This window comes from Ursus americanus, chromosome 6, assembly GCF_024610735.1.
Source record: "Ursus americanus isolate L20-20 chromosome 6, mUrsAme1.1.p, whole genome shotgun sequence".
In the NCBI taxonomy this organism is placed as follows: domain Eukaryota; kingdom Metazoa; phylum Chordata; class Mammalia; order Carnivora; family Ursidae; genus Ursus; species Ursus americanus.
Window position 1 is genome coordinate 42,857,422 of NC_142132.1, and position 20,013 is coordinate 42,877,434.

A 20,013-nucleotide genomic window follows, 5' to 3' on the forward strand; every position below is an offset into this window, starting at 1 on the left:
CCTTCTTCCATTTTGCTACTGCAAAAATTACATAGTTTCTTCACTGTCTGTATAACTTTTCCCTAAAAATACACCAGTGAAGAAAAGGAAAGTCCCACTGTCTTCTTATTTCCTCAATGCCCCAATCTCTCATTTCTCTGAGCTTTTCTCTGTGTTCTCCCCTCAGTTTGTATGTCTTCCACATCTTTTCCATCTGAGCATTCCCAGATGACCTGCAAGATTCAGGTCAAGGGTCATTCACCTGCTTGTGAGGCCACCACTGCTGCTGTCCAGATGACCCACTCTGAGCACCTCCTCTAGCACTTGTAAATCCCTCCCTCACAACAATTATAAGATGCAAGTGCCGTTGTTTTAAATGTACAAACAACTTTGCCACTGGGAGTCACCAGGAAGACATATTAAGAGTTATTAATCCTAGACTCTTTTTACATGGTAGGCAGAGGAAGTCTTTGTTCAATCAAAACACTTTCATATGCTGGGGCACCTGGGTGGCTCAGTCAGTTCACTGGCTGCCTTCAGCTCAGGTCATGAATCCTGGTTCCTGGGATCAAGTCCTGCACTCGGCTCCCGGCTCAGTGGGGAGTCTGCTTCTCCCTCTCCCTCTGCTGCTCTCTCTGCTTCTGCTCTCTCACTCACGCTCTCTCTCTCAAACAAATAAATAAAATCTTTCAAAATAAAAAAAAATTGTCATATGACAAAATACGAATTTCAGAATCAGAAGGACCTGACATTGGCCAGGTACCTAACTCTCTCAGTCCAAATTGTCTCATAGACCCTCCAATTCTGAAATTAATATATTTTGGAATAATTATCCTAATTGCCCAGCATCTAAAATACTTGAAACTAAAGATACTGTCAAACTGAAACCTAGTATCTAAATAACTAAATGGCGGGACATGCAAACTGATGAAAGGGCGTGAGACCAGGGAATGATGTAGCCTCTTCCTGAGGATTAGTGCCTTTTAAACAGAATGAAATAACTATTTTTAAAATCTTTTTACAAGAGCAAACCTCATGCAGAACCTACTCAAATACTACAAAAAAATTATTACAACAGGAGTGTCTAGAAAAATATTTTTTTCAAACTTTTTTTTATCATAGCAATGACATTTACTTTCATAAAGCTACGCCCCCTGCATCCTTATCACTCATGTACTCTACTTCTTCTAGTCCACTCTATTCCCTTCTATTTAATTCTTTAGGGGAATACTGGTTGTGAGTCCAACCAAATGACGTCTATACATGAGTAGTGCCAATATCACTTTCCCGATTTTGATGATGTACTGTGGTTATAGAAGATGTTATCTTCAGGAGAAGCTGGGTGAAGTGTATATGAAACTTTCTGTAGCACTTTTGCAATGTATTGTTAGTCTTAAATGCATTTTAAAGAAGAACTTAAAAATACATGAGTTGTGAACACAGAATTGGCATTTTTTAACCCCTTAATGAGCTCTATAATGAGTAGAAGTATTGGTCCTCCAAAGTAGATTTATACAAAATAAATCTATTTATTCCTCATATTCAGGACTAACCAGTTTCATGAAATTGCATAAACAATAAAAATAAAAGAAATGAAATTATAAATACCCTAGGACAAGAAATGTGGAAAATTTATATGGAAAAAAATAACAATGAAACATGATACAAATTTTTTAAAAATTCTCAAGACAGGGAAGCTTAATATATGCTACATAATTTTTAATTGTTTGGTGAATGCATGGACTTAATTTTATTCTTACCATTAAACTGATTAGTTTTGAGGAGAGCTTGATGAAGTGATCCCAAAGTTCACCAATGCAGATAAAGCAAAGATAAAGCCTAATGAAGTTCTCTAAAAAGAGTAATGAATCAGAAGAGGCAGTGATATGCTGAAGTCACAAGTATTAGCTTGCAAGAGCATATTGTTAAATTTTCAGGAATTTTGTGATCCAATTGAGGTCATATTGGTAGCTTGGACTCAATGGGAAAGTTAATTCTTTATGAGTGGCCATTTGGAAAGAAAATTATAGAAAACTTCCTGCCACCAAATATAACAGAAAATTTGGAGGAACAAAAAAGTAACATACTAAATGTCACAATTACTTTAAAATGTATAATAAAATTTAACATAATCAATTTTAATCAAATATTTGACTCTGGGAGAATGTTCTGGATTTCAAATTAATGAAAGATATGACAAAGGAAAAATATAGATATGCTGCTTAAAAACTTACAAGTTCTGGGGCGCCTGGGTGGCACAGCAGTTAAGCGCCTGCCTTCGGCTCAGGGCGTGATCCCGGAGTTCTGGGATCGAGCCCCACATCAGGCTCCTCTGCTGGGAGCCTGCTTCTTCCTCTCCCACTCCCCCTGCTTGTGTTCCCTCTCTCACTGGCTGTCTCTATCTCTGTCAAATAAATAAATAAAATCTTAAAAAAAAAAAAACTTACAAGTTCTGCTCACCTACACTTCAATAAGAAAATAAAATAGAAAATAAATCAAATAAATGTAAATAAGCAACCTGCAAGTTCTGTGTTTGACTCGAATTTACGTGCTAATCACTCATTTATAAATCCACAATTAAAAAGTAAATTTAGAAAAACATTTGTAACAAATAGCACACCAGAGCTTAATAATCCTAATGTATAAATTACTTACACAGTAATAGTTAAGTAGCAGCACTAAAACTTCAGTAGATAAATGGGGAAAAGCCATTAACAGAGAAGTCACAAGAGGCTAATGCAATGTCGATAACAAGCGTGAACCCATGGAGTCTGGTTAATCTTTAAAGTGTACAAATTCTACACCTTTAAAATGTACCACTTGAAAAGGTACAAACAGAAATAATGAGGCTCAGCTCTCCGGCTGCACACTATCTCTTCTTTTTCGTTATCATCATCTCCTGACATCTGATCACTCCCTGAGGTTCCCCACAGGCACTTGCTCCTTCTGCTCCTTCTCTGGCTCAACTACTAACATCTATCATTCTTAAGGCTCCACAAAGATGTTCTAGTCACTGAACATTATGGCTTTTTGCTTCCTCAACCTCCTTATTTCTTCAGAACACTCCCCACATATCCATTTCAGTCCGCAAAGTCCCTAAACACATTCTGGTTTTCCTATAACGACACCTTCCCCGAGGATTCTAACAAAAAGGCTACGATCTCCTTTCTGCTGGTTCAACAGTCCTCTGAGCATCTATGCTTTGCCTCCATCATGACATCCAACTCACTGACCTCTCCACCTTCTCTCAATCCTCTGTCCCCATTTCCCCTCCTCCAATTTAGATTCCACAGCCCTTCATTCCATCTCAAACCCTCTAAACTCCCAAGCTCCTCCTTTCTTCCGTCAAGCTCCCAGGCAAAACCACAGGCATTGAAGAACCTATCACCTTCTTCATGCCCATACAAAACCACACTTGATTAGCAAAATCACACTGTAGGCAAGTGAATGTCACTATAAACACGGGATCACCAACTACAACTCCCAGTGACCCAATTATGTTCTCATGACCAGCTTTGAAAATATCTTAATGATACTTCACAAATACCCAACTTGTCTGTCTGCCCCACTCAATCAGTCACTTTGCCCCAATCTTCACTGAGACTATTTAAGCCAGAACCTGATAACTCCTTCAAATTTCCAACACCAATTTCATAAAGTTATCTTCATGTGGACTTGTCTTCTCCTCCCACCCTCCTAACACAATGAGAAAGGGCCCCTCCTCCTATTTTAAGACCAATTGCTAGATCAGCACCTGGACCCCATCCAACCTTGCCTCCTACCTTCATCAGAACTTGCTTCATCAGCTACCTTCTCTTTTTTTTTAATCAGACAAAATAGACTTTCTTGTTTTTTCTAATTTCAAGTTTTTATTTAAATTCTAGCTAGTTAACACACAATGAAATAATAGTTTCAGGAATAGAATTTAGTGATTTATCACAACACCCAGTGCTATCACAAATGCCCTCCTTAATCCCCACCACCCCTCTGGCCCATGCCCTGCCCACCTCTCCTCCAGCATCTCTCAGTGTGTTCTCTATAGTCAAGAGTCTGTTTATGGCTTGCCTCTCTCTCTTTTTTTTTTTCCCTTATGTTCATCAGTTTTGTTTCTTAAATTCCACATATGAATGAAATCATGTGGTATTTGTCTCTCTCAGACTTATTTTGAAAAATGTCTATTCATATCTTCTGCCCATTTCTTAATCGGATTATTTGTTTTTTGGCTGTTGAGTTTGTTAAGTTGTTTACAGATTTTGGATACTAACCCTTTATCTGATATGTCATTTGCAAATATCTTCTCCCATTCTGTAGGCTGCCTTTTAGTTTTGTTGATTGTTTCCTTCCCTGTGCAGGAGCTTTTTATCTTGATGAAGTCCCAATAGTTCATTTTTGCTTTTGTTTCCCTTGCCTTGGGAGACATAGCTAGTAAGAAGTTGCTATGGCCAAGGTCAAAGAGGTTGCTGCCTCATTAGTTACCTTCGACATCTCTGGCTATTATGTCTCCATCCTTTTCTAGCTTCTCCTTTGCCATCTAATAATGAAACTTTGGAACACATTAGGGCTTTATTCTGGGCTCTTTTCCTGTCTCACTCTACAGTTGTTCCTAAGCAATTTCATCAACTTCCGTGATATGAAATACCATCTATTTACTAATACGTATCCCTACCACTTATGTATTAATGACTACCAAGTTTATTCCACCCCAATTCCAGACCTCTTATCTGGATTCCAGACACCTATACACTCAGCTGACTCCACAACTTTTCCCTTTGGAGTTCTCAGATCAAATTCAGCACCTTCAAACCTGAAGCCAAATCTCTCCCCTCAACTTGGCTTCCCCCACTGCGTTCCCAGTCATCATAATCATCTACCCCATTGCCCATACCAGCAATTTGAAAATAATATTTAACATTTGCTTCTTTTTTTCTTTCACTTTCCAAAGATAATCAATCACCCACTCTACCTCCTAAATATTATATATATATGTATAATATATATATATAAACTTCTCACTGTAAATGCAGCGACTTTAGCTCAAGCTATCATTATCCTTCTACTGACATACTTGAAAGAGTCTTCTCTCTCTCCTGTCTCCAAACCATTCGTTACACATTCTGGCTAGATTGGTCTCTTTAAAACACTAATGTGATAATGTAACTTCCATGCTAAAAATCAAGCCACCTGATTCCCATAATTCTTAGGATAAGGCACTGGTCCTCATGACCTCTTCAGCCCACTCTCGTCCCTGGCTCCCTCCCTGCCTCGCAGTGCCCCACGACAATGTCAGTCTCCTGGTATGTCTCAACAAGCCATTCTTCCCTTTCTTTCCAAGTGTTTGTCCATCTCATTCCCTCTGCCTAGAATGCCTTTCCATGCACCTGCCCTTTGCCAGGTTATGCTTACTCATCTTTACGTATCAGATGAAGTGTTACTCTCTTAGAGGAGTCTTTCTGATTCCTCAAGACTAAGTCAGTTTGCCTCCTGAATCTCTCATAGCAGCATTTGCTTCTCCTTTGCAGCCTCCACACAGTTAAGTGATTGCAGTTGCAGCATACACACAGTTAAGTGATTGTTTGAGTTACCACTTGTTTCCTGTTCACATAGCATAAATTCCATGGGAACAAGAACTGTGTCCATTATCTCCCCACTTGATCTCAGTGTCTAGTACAGTGGCTAGTCCACAGTAGGCTCCTTAAAATATGTGTTGTTTGAATTAGCATGCCCTTGCCTATAAAATTCAGAAATAGTCTTAGCGAGAATTCCAAATATTATCAAGGGCAGTGAAATACGCCCAATTGTGCACAGCTCTTGGGGATATAATTTGTCACAACCCTTTTAGAAAGTAATTTTACATGATGTATTCCAAGTGTTACTTTTGAACTAGTAATTCCACTCCAAAGAAATAAGCTTAAGCACAGGCACAAAAGCTTACACACAGATGTTTCTTGTCTCATTATTTGTAATACTGAAAAATTATGAACAGCATAAATATCCAACAATAGTTAAGTAAATTAAAATTCAGCATCTAAGTAGCATGTTATTTCACTATTTTTAATTATGTATACAAAGAGTTTGCAATAATTTGGGGCAATGTTTATTTTTTAATAATTCTGAATAAGCAGTAGATAAAGTTATATAGACAGCATGAATTCAACAATATAAAAAAGCATATATAAAAAATGAGTAAAACTATAAAGAAATAATAAGAGCCATTGTAAGGACAATGATAATAATGTTAGCAACCAGCACTCAGTGAGCATTTGCTATGTGCCAAGCATTGCTGTGCTTTATACACCCTGATTCATTTGATGCTCAAAACAACCTTATTATCTCAATTGGGTTATAATTATCCCCATTTTTAAGATGAGGAAACTAAATCTCAGAAAGATTAAGAGACTTGTCTAGAATCACCCAGAATGTCCAATAACCGAGTCTGAACATTTTAAAGTAATGAAAAGAGTCCCCTATAATAATCATCCCATTTCCTGGTGATATGATTATATGTGATTCTTTTTGTGTTTTCCTATTTTCTGAATTGAACATGAATAACTTTGATAAACAGAAAGAAAAGTCTCATCTGAAAAGAATCTGTTGTATATAATTTAAGTGGACCAAATTCTTAATAACTATTGGATTAAGAAGCAATTGACCACATTCTTATTAACTATAGGATTGTCCCTTATTTGGGACAATCTTTATGCTAAAACAATCCTGGAAACAGATGTATGAATTTTGGAAGTATAACTATTTCAGAAGCCCATTGTATCACCTTCCAGTGACTATTATCAGAAGTATCAAGACCACCTGGTTGTTTGAGAAAATTAACCCATGAGTGTCATGTGCAAGCCAAAGTACAACCCGCTCTCGTCCTGTTATGTACCCATCTTTGTCAATGAACTGATCAGGTAAGATAGAGATCACATATTTTTTACCAAGCCATTCTCATGAAAGTACAGGACAACACAGGATCTGAAGCAAGGGCACTAATTCATCAATTCAGGTGTTTTATTAACATAGTAATAGTTTCAAAATTCCTCCTCTTGCCAGCATTCCATGCTAGCAGGAAGATGAAAATCCATTCGGAGGATTTGCGATAGCTACTCCTGAGTCAGTTTAGGGCACAGGTGTGTGGCCTTCTTTGCTCAAGTATAGACTGCCCTTCCAGCTGACCTCTTTCTAACATGTTTCCAGCAGAACTTTTAATAGTTTGAAAATAAAATCCATCCATACTGAGAACCATATATATCGACCATCTCTCCCAGAAAATTCTTCTACAGTTTTACCTTTTCCAGAATGTCACATTAATTAAATTATACAATAAAGAGCCTTTCAGATTGGCTCCTTGCACTTATCAATAAGCATTTAAGATCCACCCATCTAAGCTTGTGCATGGCTTGAGAGTTCATTCCTTGTTATTGCTGACTAGCATTCCACTGTACGGCTACTCCACTATGGGCTCAGTCCTAAACTATGCCAACACTGTCTTCCATCCCTGCCCTCAGCACCGGCACTAAAATTATTTGGAGCATTTTGTTTTGTTCACTCCAGGGGATCCTGATGCTATGGAAACCTGATTGTCTTCTGGCCATACTTGGTCACCACTTCTGGGTACAGATATAGCAATAGGAGGAGTGAGTCTGAACCCCAGTGATCCAAGGTCATGACAGAGCTGTGCGTTCCTATGCTCTATCTCTCAGACACAAAGTCCCTAATGCCAACTTTAGGGGAAAGATATTGGTTAAAAATGGAGAATTTTCCACCTGACTTTTATAACAGAAACATTTCAAGCTTCCCCTACTGTCTATGACATAATTCAAAATTCTACAAGCATTGAGAATATCGAGCATTAAGAAAGATGGTCAGGATCCAACATCCGCAGTGGCTTCCCACTTCAACAGGGAAATCTGAGTTCAACTCAGGTAAGTACCGCTTGGCCCGCAGCATAGCCTGCAAAGTCATGTGGTTGCCTTCTGTTCTCTTCCTCTTTGTTGAACATCTCTGCTCCTCCATGCAGTCCTCCTGCATGTGTGTCACCTGGATTGCCAGGACTCCAACTCTAGCCCCAGCTATACCTGACCTTACAGCTATGGTCCCCATTACTATCTGACCAGCTTAGCTCTCTGTCTCAATGCCCAGTGTCTGTGTGGACTAGAAACTATCTGAAGTGTCTGTCCAGAGTTTGAACATGTATGATCTACAAACTTGGGCATCAGCATCCATGTTTAGAATACAGCCATTGCTGATTAGGACAAGGGAAGGCCCAAGACCCCAAAATAACTAAACATGTTCTCTTTCTTGAGAATTTTGGAATGTAAATTAAGATCAAGGATTGGAAGCTGACACAGAATGATATCAAAGGAAGCACTTTAGACACTTTAGACTAGGAGTGTTTTTCACATTGTGGAACACATTATTTTTCATTAGATCTTAAAAAAAATTAGTGAGTGATGACTAGCACTTTTCATTAAAAAAACTAAATAGAATAAATATATGATATAAGAAAATATTATAGTGCATTGAACATAGTAAGGATAAATATTATTTCATGAAACTTTTGTTTCAATTTTATATGTGCACTTTCTAGGGAAAACATAAAATGTAGTTCTTCCTGTGGGTCATGGTTATAAAGGGTAAAAAGACCCTGTTCTACAGAAAATGACCACAAACTCCAGATGCTACTTCCTCAAATCCCTGTTATGCAACAGTTCTTTAGTGTGAGAGTAAAAGGGGACATTTAATCCAGCTTGCTTTGGTTCTATTATGGACCAAAATAACCTTAGCTAACATACCTGAAGCAAGATTCTGTCTGGCTGAGCTCCGTTCTAGGGTCTACCCCTCATCCAAGCAGTCTGCTGCTATAATGAGATTACATGATCTGTACAGCTCCCCATTCCAAGTCATGAGTCAGACAGATTCTCCAAGGAGGATGTGTACCTGGACAGAAAATGCCAGGGATCCCATCTAACTATTTCCTAACCAAAAGGAGTAATCATTTGATGATGTGGAAGTGAGCAAAAGTTAGAAGAAAATAACCAGCTTCTCCTGGAATATGTACAGTTTAGGACATGCCTCACAAGATCTTTCTGGATGCCTTCTCTAAGGACCTGGCCGAAACTTCTGTCTTATATTTGGATTCCCTTTACATCGAGTGTCAGCAAAATATAAGAATGGGAATGCCTAGTGAAGGTCTGGAACCAACTGGATTACTACTTAAGTCAAAAATCTCCCTTCTATGGGAAATGGCTTATATATACATGTTTAGGACCCTTGTGTTTACATCTGTGCCAGATATATGACCCTGATGCCTTGGTCATAATGCAGTGGTCCAGGGGTGAACCACTAGTCATTAGTCATTTTCTTTCCAAATTTTCAAACTGGAACTGAGAGGTATAGGTCACCAAGACAATGGCAGGAGATTGGGTGCTATAAGCAACTGATTTTCTCATGATCTGGACAGAGCCAGTTTTTAGTAGGAGAGAATAAAGAAATAAGTTCAGGGACAGACAGAGTAGAGGGCCCTAGCAACATGCAAGTCTCTGGTTCCAGTTGGCTTGGGGACCCATTGTACTTCTGCCCTTCCCACAATTATATAAACAATACCCTGAGGGTCTCTCAGTGAATGCCACATCATACCTAAGCTCGGGAAGTCACCCTGTGCCACTCTGCACACAGAACATTGCCATTGCTGTATTGTGTCACGTTGCCTCTGAATTTCTTTAAGGCTTCCAGGACGCAATCATGTTAAGGAACAAACTGTGACCCAAAAAATAAGTTTTACTACAAAATGTCATTTTCTTGGAGATTCCACAATGGATTTTCCTAGAGACTCTCAGTAAGAAAGCTAATTCAAGTTGGGTCTCAGTCATTTCAGAAAAATATTCTGATTATTTTATAGTGATCTGTCCAATGCCTTTCTAAAAGTAAACCTGTGTCAAAGCTCAGAGAATCTCAGCAAGCCAGATATCAAAGGAAGTGCAAATAATACTAAATGCCATGTAGTATGGTGGGCTGCTCCAGAACCTACTTTAAAAACAAGGAAACTGAGGGGCGCCTGGATGGCTCAGTTGGTTGAGTGTCCAACTCTTAGTTTTGGCTCAGTCTTGGGATGGAGCCCCGTGTTGGGCTCTGCTCTGCAGGCAGTCTGCCTGAGATTCTCTCTCTCCCTCTGCCCCTCCCCCCCAATGAATAAAAACACATCTTTAAAAAAATAAGGAAACTGAGATCCTAAGGCAACATCTTTGGGGGCACTCAGACCCTAAATGGCTGAGATGGGAGTAGAAAGCAGGTCTGTTTGAAACCAAAGCACAGGGTATTTTCCCCCCAGTCACGCCTGGATGTCTGCTGACAAGATAACCTTACCAAGGACAGCTCCTGGCTGCCTCATGAACAGTTTGCCATGTCACTTAACTGAAAAGGTAAAGTAATGCTGGCTCACTCACAGAATCTTCCTAGGGAAGACAGCTTTTATCACTGTTGGTCTTGATTGGGCTCCAGGCTGCTGGAGCTGTTCGTAATGACTCCCAGTTAGAACCACTACTGCATGATGAGGTGTTTAATTTATAATGTGAATCGGGGGCGCGGGCTGAATAAACTGAGAAGTATTCACAAGGTTCTTTCCAAGCCTACGGTACCTACTGGCTCTTCTCAGTCCCCACCCTGCCACCCCCCGGAGCACATGTTTCCGTGGAAACAGATGCCTGGTGCTCTGAAAGGTAATTTTAGTTGTGACTGGATCTGCAGGATGAAGCCCCCCAATGCCTATGAAGGCAGCAGCAGAAATGCCGGCTTCTGAGAGTTGCTCCTGGCAGGTAGTGGAGCCAGGCCTTGGGGTGCAGTGGCGTCAGGAGCAGGGGCCCTGAATGAAAGCGGTGATGAACTGAATTCAACGATGATGTGCCTCCATCCTTGAGAAAGGCTGAGGGCATGCTCTTACAGTCTCCTTGTGGTTTATGGACTTGCATGCACTGAAACCTTTGATTATGGTTCCCGTGGCACTTCCCTCCTCTTGTCCCCATTGTCTCAGGGCTGAGTACACACTGTCTCCACTTGCATCATCCATCTGGCACAAGGCACGATTGCAGAGGTGACCATGAGCCTCATTCTCCCTAGTGTCCATCTCCCTATTTCCAGATTTCACTGCCGCAGGGCACTTCCCTGTCCAACAAAGAGTTTATGAGCTTTGGCCTCAGACAGACCTGGGCTCAAACTGCAGCTCTTTCATTTACGGATTGGGAGAGAGCTGCTTGGAGAAAGCTACAGCAGGGTAGGGGGTTGAAGACTGGAGGGAGGTGGCCCTTTTTGAGCAAGGGTGATCACACCAAGCAGGGACATCCCCCTGAGAACTCTCTCCTGTCCCTCACTCTCTGGCCACCTGCCATCTCGTTTGTGTTTGAGCCATAATGCCTGGAACCCTTGGAACCTACCTCTCCCAGTGAACCAGGTTGATCGAGATGTCACTATCAGATCTTTGGGTCTTAGATCCTTTCCCAAGTCTTACTGGAGACCAGCCTTACCAATGGGGCAGCATCCTTGTTCCCACTCACCCTTATTCTGATGCACTAAATACTTCTGTTCTGCTAGCCTGCAGGGCTCAGCCTCGGGCAGACAAGGCCTCTTACTAGGGCTACTTATGTGCTTGAATGGGTTCTCAGTCTCAGTCATGAGTCTCTAAGTCATAGACTGTATTCCAGCTCCTCCTGGAACTGGAGCCAACCTCAGAAAGTTTGAGGAAAGACCACATATGTCATATGCTGGTGGGCATATGCTGGGGAGGGGCACAGACATGACCATCATGGGTAGCTGAGACATCCCAAAGTGAGTTCCCAGACCTCTCTCTAATTTCTTGTACTACTTCTCTGCCTTTCTCTCAGTTCTCTATATTTCTGTCTCCTTCCCTTTACTCTGATTCTCTTTCTTTTTCTCCCTTTCCATCTTGCCATCTCTCCCTTTCTCATCCTTTCCCATGCTGTCCCTATCCCTGTCACTTGCCCTTGCTCTGGCTTCAAATCTTTCTGACTCCTTCTATCTCCCTCTTTTCCTTGTCTCCTGAAGTTATGGGCCTTCCTCCAGAAAGCTGGCAGAGGCCTGCAGAGCCCCACCTGTTGGCTGTGAGTTCCCACGCATCATTTATACCCCAAAGGAGAAACCAGGTCATCTCCCATGAGCTGCTTGTAGTCCAGGGGACCACAGATACCCCTGTGCTAAGGGAAGCTGGACAGCCCCAGGATCACAGCACAGTGCCCAGAGATGCTCACTGCACTCCTGAGAGAGGCCCATCCTAGGAAGGCCATGCCATAACAGCTCAGCCCACAGGAGGAGTCTCAGGCAACTGCCAGCCTCCTTGCCCATTCATACCACCCCCACCACTTACAACTTAATACCAGTCCTTCAAGTGCTGTCACATAGCTGTCACATAGCTCCTTTCCCATCCCAATTTTTCTGTGGCCAACAATATGGAGAGGGTGGCTGGTTACCTCCCTGTGAGCCTGACTAGAGCTGTTTACAGCCTCATTCCCCAGAGTCTCCAAGGAGAGCTGTGATCTTAGAAGAGGCCCACGTAACTATCCATGTGGGACCTCCTACACGGGACCCTTGAGCATGGTTCTTGGCCTTCCCTCTCACATGTAATTTAAACAGAGGTATAGGTGTGCATACATTTATGTGCATGCATTTTCCTGTGATTCTGACGGTAGTGTTTGGGCACATGTTCATTTGCAGGGATTTTTTTGGTAGGATTTCTAGGACTCAATTAGATGAAGGCTGCTATGAAGCACTCACCATAGGGCTTGAGTAATAATTTGTCTCCTTCCTCCTTCACTCTCTTTGATCTCTTCTTTAGAAGTTAGGAGAGGGTTGCTTTATAAACTCTTTCCTGTCTTATAATTGTTGTCATTATCTAAATTACCACAATAAGTTGAAATAAAGAGTATTTTACCTCCCTGTTTCCCAACACCAGAGGAGAGCAGCAGAACAGAAGTCATTGGAGAGTAGAAAAATTATTTCTTATTCAGTAAGATAGCTGTATCCACTCAAACCTTTTTTTTCTTTTTTTAAGTCACTGTACAAAAAGAAAAAAGAAAAAGAAAAAAAGTTGTTTTATAGGATTTTATGTAGAAAGGAAATAATAGAAAAATTCCATAGAAATCATTGACAAGCTTATTCTGTTTGTTCCAACAGGCAGGCAGTTTTCCTGTCAGATACCGTAGAAAGTGAGTGCTTTGAATATACTCTTTTGGATACTGTGAGCCGTTTTCAACAGCAATTATTTAAAATATTTATGAAAAAATTTGGGGAAAGTTGTCTCCCAAAAAGTGTATTGGTAAGTATCAAAATGCCTCTCTCTGGAGGGTGGGCCTAATACTAAAAAAAACAAAAAACATAAAACTTCAAAACAACTGAATGGCCTGCATTAAAACTATAAAGGAGCTCCATAATAAAAAGTGCTCCAAAAATATGTAAGTGAAATTAAAATATAAGGGTAGTTTTGCCTTTGTTATACACAAACATCCTCTTTAGGTCAGTTTAGTGGTCAGAGAAGGCTTGCCATATCTATGAAATACAGTCAGAATTTGCAACTTAGGTCAAAACCAGAATTCAGACTGATCCATCCATTTTTTTAAATACCATGCTCCAAAATGTAACTGATTAACACAAGTATTGATGTGGGTTTTGCTAAGCATTGACCACATACCAGACCCTGTGCCTTAACTGAATTCTCACAGCAAAACTGGGAGGAAGGTATCAGTACCCCCATTTCACAGATGAGGAAACTGAGGTTCAATAATTTGTTCAAGGTAACAGAGTATGAAGAGGTGATGGTGCTGGAACCCACGACCATCTGACCCAGAGTCTAAGCCATAAAATTACACTTTTGTATTTGGAATAACACTGTAGTTACCCTCAGTGGATGAGTGGAAGGCAGGATATCTCTCGGGCCCAGCCATGCATCTAATGCCCCAGACTCTGTTTCCTAGACTGATGAAACTGGCCCTTGAGACAGGGACTGTACATTATGGCCCAAAGGAGAGCATGCCAGTTTGCTGTTTCCACAATTCCCACAACCTTCCCATGCCCCACGTCCCTATCCTTTCTGCTCTCCTCAGTTCTGCCACACCACCTCTCAAGACTCCCCGGAGCCAGGAGGAAGTCATCTAGTGAAGCTGGGGTAGGGGGTAAATCTCAAATATTCACTCAGAGTTATAGATGGAGGGAAACAGAGCAGAAGACAGGGAGAACAGTGCTGCCTTTGGCAGATCAGAGGTTTGAGAAAAAAGTGGAGAGAATGCTTTCTAATATAGTTTCTAATGCCTTTATTTCCTCCTGGAATTATAAAGAGGATGTTCATGCCAGAATAGCATCCCAAGAGATTATTTAGTTCAATTTTTTCAACTGTCAGGTTGAAGGCGAGGCTCAGAGGCCGAGTGAACTTCCAGGGGGTGCAGAGCAGGTAAACAGATCACAGGTGGTTACACAGCACGGAGGGGGCAGAGCAGAGACACAATGAGGAAGTGGAGACCTGCTCCCCAGCTGAGCACGTGACGCGGCCAACCCGTCCAGCCTCTGGGCCACTGTGATGGTTAATTTATGTATCAACTTGACAGGGCCACAGGATGCCCCAATATCTTTATGTCTGGTGTGCCTGTGAGGGCATTTCTGGAAGATATTAGCATGTGAATTGATGGACTGAGTAGAGCAGATAATCTTCCCCAATGTGCACAGACATTATCTAACCAGGTTAGATGCTCTCTCTGCCTAACTACATGAGCTGGGACAGGGATCTTCTGCCCTCAGCACTTCTGGTTCTCAGGCCTTACACCAGACTGGAATCCACACCACCAGCCCTCTGGCTCTTAAGCATTCAAACCACACACTGGCATTCCTGGTTCCCCAGCTAGGAAATGGCAGATCATGTGACATCTCGGCCACCATAATCACCTGAGCCAATTCCTTACAATAAATTTCATTTATTGAAATTAACCTCCTATTGGTTCTATCTCTCTGGACAGCCCTAATACAACCACCTTCACTGCTGTCCCACTCTATCAGAATATACGTGAGAGAGACCATCCCACACTGGCTTAAGCAAAAAGGGAAGTTTATTGGAGGCACTTGGTGGTTTGCCAAGCTGAATTTAAAGAAGGTTTCAATAACCAAGCTTTGGGGAGACAGAAATCTGGATCATTTCAGCCTGAGATACAGAACCAAGAACTCAAATGCCACCAGGATCCCTTTCACCCATCCCTTATCTCTGCTTCTCTCAGAGCACTGGCTCTGTTCTCTCCTTTACAGAACTGATTTCTACATGGGGCAGGGGACATAAATGCCAGCAGTTCCACATCCATACCAAAGCAAAAAAGCCATTTCCAGAAGGACATTGGCTGGTCTCTGTGTCACATGCCCAGCCCTGGGTGTAGGGAGGTGGGAAAATTAGGACAGACATCCCTCATTAGAGCCACATCATAAGACTGAGAAAGAATCAATCACTCCAAAAACATAGGGATGTTTGGACAGAAAGGAGGCTCTTCCCCACTCTATCTGTGCCAAGTGCATGCAAATGGAGCAATGGAGTGCCCAACAGTGACTAGAAATGGGTAGGGTCCTGAAATAAATTTACAAACTGCACATTGACCTTGTTCATGTCATAATCTTCCAGTAGAACAATCTGAAGGTTTATTTGCAGGAAAAGTATGTGCATGTGCTGGCCAGAACTCAAAGGACAAATGTCCACACCAAAATGGTACTTCAATATATTGAGCTGGTTTCCACATGAGCATTGAGACAAGACATGAGGCCACAGTTGTCCTAAGATCAGTACTGGATTGTGGTAAAGTGTTAGGTATGAGTGGTAACATAGAATTTTACTTCTCAATATACTTCTCAAATTGTTGGGGGCCTAGAGGCAGAGTTGCCTTGGAAGGCGGTTTAAACCCTCTATTTCCCAGATGAGAGAACTGCAGCCCAGACAGAGGAAGCAACTTACCAAAAAATGCACAGATAAGTATGTGGAAGGCTTAGGACTAGAAGCCAAAAATTCCAGAGCCCAGACTGTGTTCTTTACCCTAAAGTTTCTCCCTATGAAGGTCTATTACTCTGAGCCACCCAACCTTAGATGCTTTTTTTCGAATCCCCTGAGCTAGAACTGGGAGGAAAATTAATAACACTCCTCCACTCTCTAAATCTCCCTATAGTTTCCCAGGATCTTGGGACCCTGGCAGCAGCATGCTTATGGTAGGGATGGAGAGGAGAGAAAGAGTAGCAGTCTGCTGTCCCACCCCCAGAATAGGTGGGGCTTCCTACCCTCTATAGCAGCTCCAGACAGCGACCAGTCACTTGGGCACCCAGCCCTGACCCCTTTGTTGCTGTCCTCTCACAGTGGAGGGAAAGAAGGTGGAGGTGGGAAAAAATATGGGAAGAAAGGAAAAGAAGAAAGAAATAGTAAGGGAAAATGAGGGAGATATAGAGGGATCAGACAGAGGGATTAAGCGGAAGAAGAAGAAAGAGAAGAAGAAAATAAAAGACAGAAAAAGACAGACATGAATGGCCACACACACAGAAAGAGACTGAAGGTGACAATGAGTGAGAAGTAAGGACCACAGTGATCTCAGGATCCTGGGATTGAGCCCCGTATCAGGCTCCCTGCTCAGGAAGGAGTCTGCTTTTCCCTCTCCCTCTGCCCCTTCCCCTAATTGTGTGCATTCTCTCTCTCAATAAATAAATAAAATCTTAAAAATAAAAAAAAGAAGAACTAAGGATCACCAAGAGAATGTGAGTTATACAAACATGACCCTGCTGAGGATAGGTGCCTTTGTTTCTGACTGACCAGGAAGATGACCACCAATAGACCTCTGCAGATGGAGAACGAACTGAGAGTGAGTCTAGCATACTTTCCTTCCATGGATCACCCAATTACAGCTGTTTACTAACACCTCCATGGCTCAGCCAGAAGCTGAGAGGGATACAAAGTCACTCCCCTACCGTACTTGCCCAGAAGCCCTAAACCTAACTAGGGAAAGCTTCATGCAGTAAAAGGCCATTGACTGATGAGAATCATTCATCCAATATCTATTTACTCTGTACCATACTGCCTTCTAGTGGCAACAACAACATATCATCATATCATCATCATCATCATCATCATCATCATCATTCCCTTCCTCCTTCATGACTTCTTCATCCTCATCCTCCTCTTTCATTACCATCATCACCATCAGCACCATTATCATCATCACCATCAACATCGTCATCATCGTTATCTTCAAAGCTACTCTTTATTGAGTACCTACTATGTGCTGGGCACAGTATTAAGTATACTGTGTATGCTACAACTGATCTGGACAACAACTGTGTGAAGGAGGCCTATTTATATCCCAGTTTTACACAACCAAGGCAAGCAATCACAAAGGTTAAGTAACTTTCCTGAGAATAAAGAGCTATGCATGTCAAGTCAGACCTCATACCAATAGAGACTTTCCAAAGACCCTATAATGGAGTCAATGCACAGAAATCAGTTGCATTTCTATACACTAACAATGTGACTGAAGAAAGAGAAAGTAAGGAATCGATCCCATTTACAATTGCACCAAAAACCATAAGATACCTTGGAATAAACCCAACCAAAGAGGTAAAGGATCTGTACTCTAGAAACTACAGAACACTTGTTAAAGAATTTGAGGAAGACATTCCATGCTCATGGATTGGAAGAATAAACATTGTGAAATGCCAATGCTGCCCAGAGCAATCTACACATTCATGCCATCCCTATCAAAATACCATCGACATTTTTCACAGAGCTGGAACAAACAATCCTAAAATTTGTATGGAACCAGAAAAGACCCCAAATCACCAGAGGAATGTTGAAAAAGAAAACCAAAGCTGGGGACCTCACAGTTCCTGACTTCAAGCTATATTATAAAACTGTGATCATCAAGACAGCATGGTACTGGCACAAAAAAAGGACACATAGATCAATGGAACAGAATAGAGAGCCTAGAAATGGATGCTCAATTCTATGGTCAACTAATCTTTGACAAAGCAGGAAAGAATATCCAATGGAAAAAAGAGTCTCTTCAATAAATGGTGCTGGGAAAATTGGACAGTCACATGCCGAAGAATGAAACTGGACTATTCTCTTACACCATACACAAAGATAAATTCAAAATGGATGAAAGACCTAAATGGGAGACAGGAATCCATCAAAATCCTGGAGAACATAGGCAGAAACCTCTTCAACATTGGCCACAGCAACTTCTTTCAAGACATGTCTCTAAAGGCAAGAGAAACAAAAGCGAAAATGAACTATTAGGACTTCATCAAGATAAAAAGCTTCTGCACAGCAAGGAAAACAGTCAACAAAACTAAAAGGTAACCTACAGAATGGAAGAAGATATTTGCAAATGGCATAAAAGATAAAGGACTGATATCCAAGATTGATAAAAAAACTTAATCAAACTCAACACCCAAAAAATAAATAATCCAGTTAAGAAATGGGCAGAAGACATGAACAGACAATTTTCAAAAAAAGACACACAAAGGGCCAACAGACACATGAAAAAATGTTCAACATCACTTGTCCTCAGAGAAATATAAATCAAAACTACACTGAGATACCACCTTACACCAGTTAGAATGGCAAAAATTAGCAAGGTAGGGAAGAAGAAATGTTGGCGAGGATGTGGAGAAAGGGGAACCCTCTTAACACTGTTGGTGGGAATGCAAGCTGGTATAGCCACTCTGGAAAACAGTATGGAGGTTCCTCAAGAAGTTAAAAATAGAGCTACCCTATGACCCAGCAACTGCAATACTGGGTATTTACACCAAAGATACAGATGTAGTGAACAGAAGAGGCACCTGCACCCCAATGTTCATAGCAGCCATGTCCACAATAGGCAAACTGTGGAAGGAGTTGAGATGTCTTTCAACAGATGAATGGATAAAGAAGATGTGTGTGCATATATATATAGATAGATAGATATAGATCTTTTATATTTATTTATATTATATATATTTATATTATTTATATATATAATACACACACACATACATACACATACCATGAAATATTATTCAGCCATCAGAAAGAATGAATACCTACCATTTACATTGACATGGGTGGAACTAGAGGGTATTATGCTAAGTGAAATAAGTCAATCAAAGAAAGACAATTATCATATGGTTTCACTCATTTGTGGAATATAAGAAATAGTGCAGAGGATCATAAAGGAAGGGAGGGAAAACTGAATGGGCAGAAATCAGAGAGGGAGGGGCGCCTGGGTGGCACAGCGGTTGGGCGTCTGCCTTCGGCTCAGGGCGTGATCCCAGTGTTATGGGATCGAGCCCCACATTGGGCTCTTCTGCTATGAGCCTGCTTCTTCCTCTCCCACTCCCCCTGCTTGTGTTCCCTCTCTCGCTGGCTGTCTCTATCTCTGTCGAATAAATAAATAAAATCTTAAAAAAAAAAAAAAAAAGAAATCAGAGAGGGAGACAAACCATAAGAGACTCTTAACTCTGGGAAACAAACTGAGGGTTTCTGAAGGGAGGTGGGAGGGGGGATGGGATAACTGGGTGATGGGCATTAAGGAGGCCAAGTGATGTGATGAGCGCTGGGTGTTATACACAACTGATGAATCACTGAACACTACACCAAAAACTAATGATGTACAATATCTTGGCTAATTGAATTTAAATAAATAAATAATAATAATAATAATAATAATAATAATAATAATAATAATAATAATGGAAAAAAAGAAAAAGAAATATTACCACCACGTACAGACGGTTTATGGGGGGGAGGAGTGCCCTTGCTTTACTGGAGCCAACTGGACCAACCTCAAACTAGGACATGTGAGCTCAGCTGAGTACCTGACCTTAGGAGACCAGCATCCCCTAGCTGGCATCCTCCGGGGACATCTAGCATGTGTTTCTTACTATAAACCAGAGCCAACTGCTTCATCTTTCTCTGACTCCAACGTCTTATAAAACTCCCAGTTTTCACCTACGACAACCAACTGGTAGAATTCAGCAAATTTTGAGTTT

At 41.3% G+C, this 20,013-nt stretch overlaps 1 long non-coding RNA gene across 2 annotated transcripts in view; it reads right to left on the reverse strand.

Annotated features, from left to right (window-relative positions):
• The window catches only part of LOC123782836 (uncharacterized), a 183,236-nt gene extending 164,434 nt beyond the window's left edge, over positions 1–18,802 (reverse strand). For both annotated transcript variants that reach the window (XR_015724787.1, XR_006777045.2), the window contains exon 1: positions 12,914–18,802. This is a non-coding gene — a long non-coding RNA (uncharacterized LOC123782836). The remainder of the gene's footprint in view (positions 1–12,913) is intronic.
• Between the last annotated feature and the right edge of the window lie 1,211 nt (positions 18,803–20,013).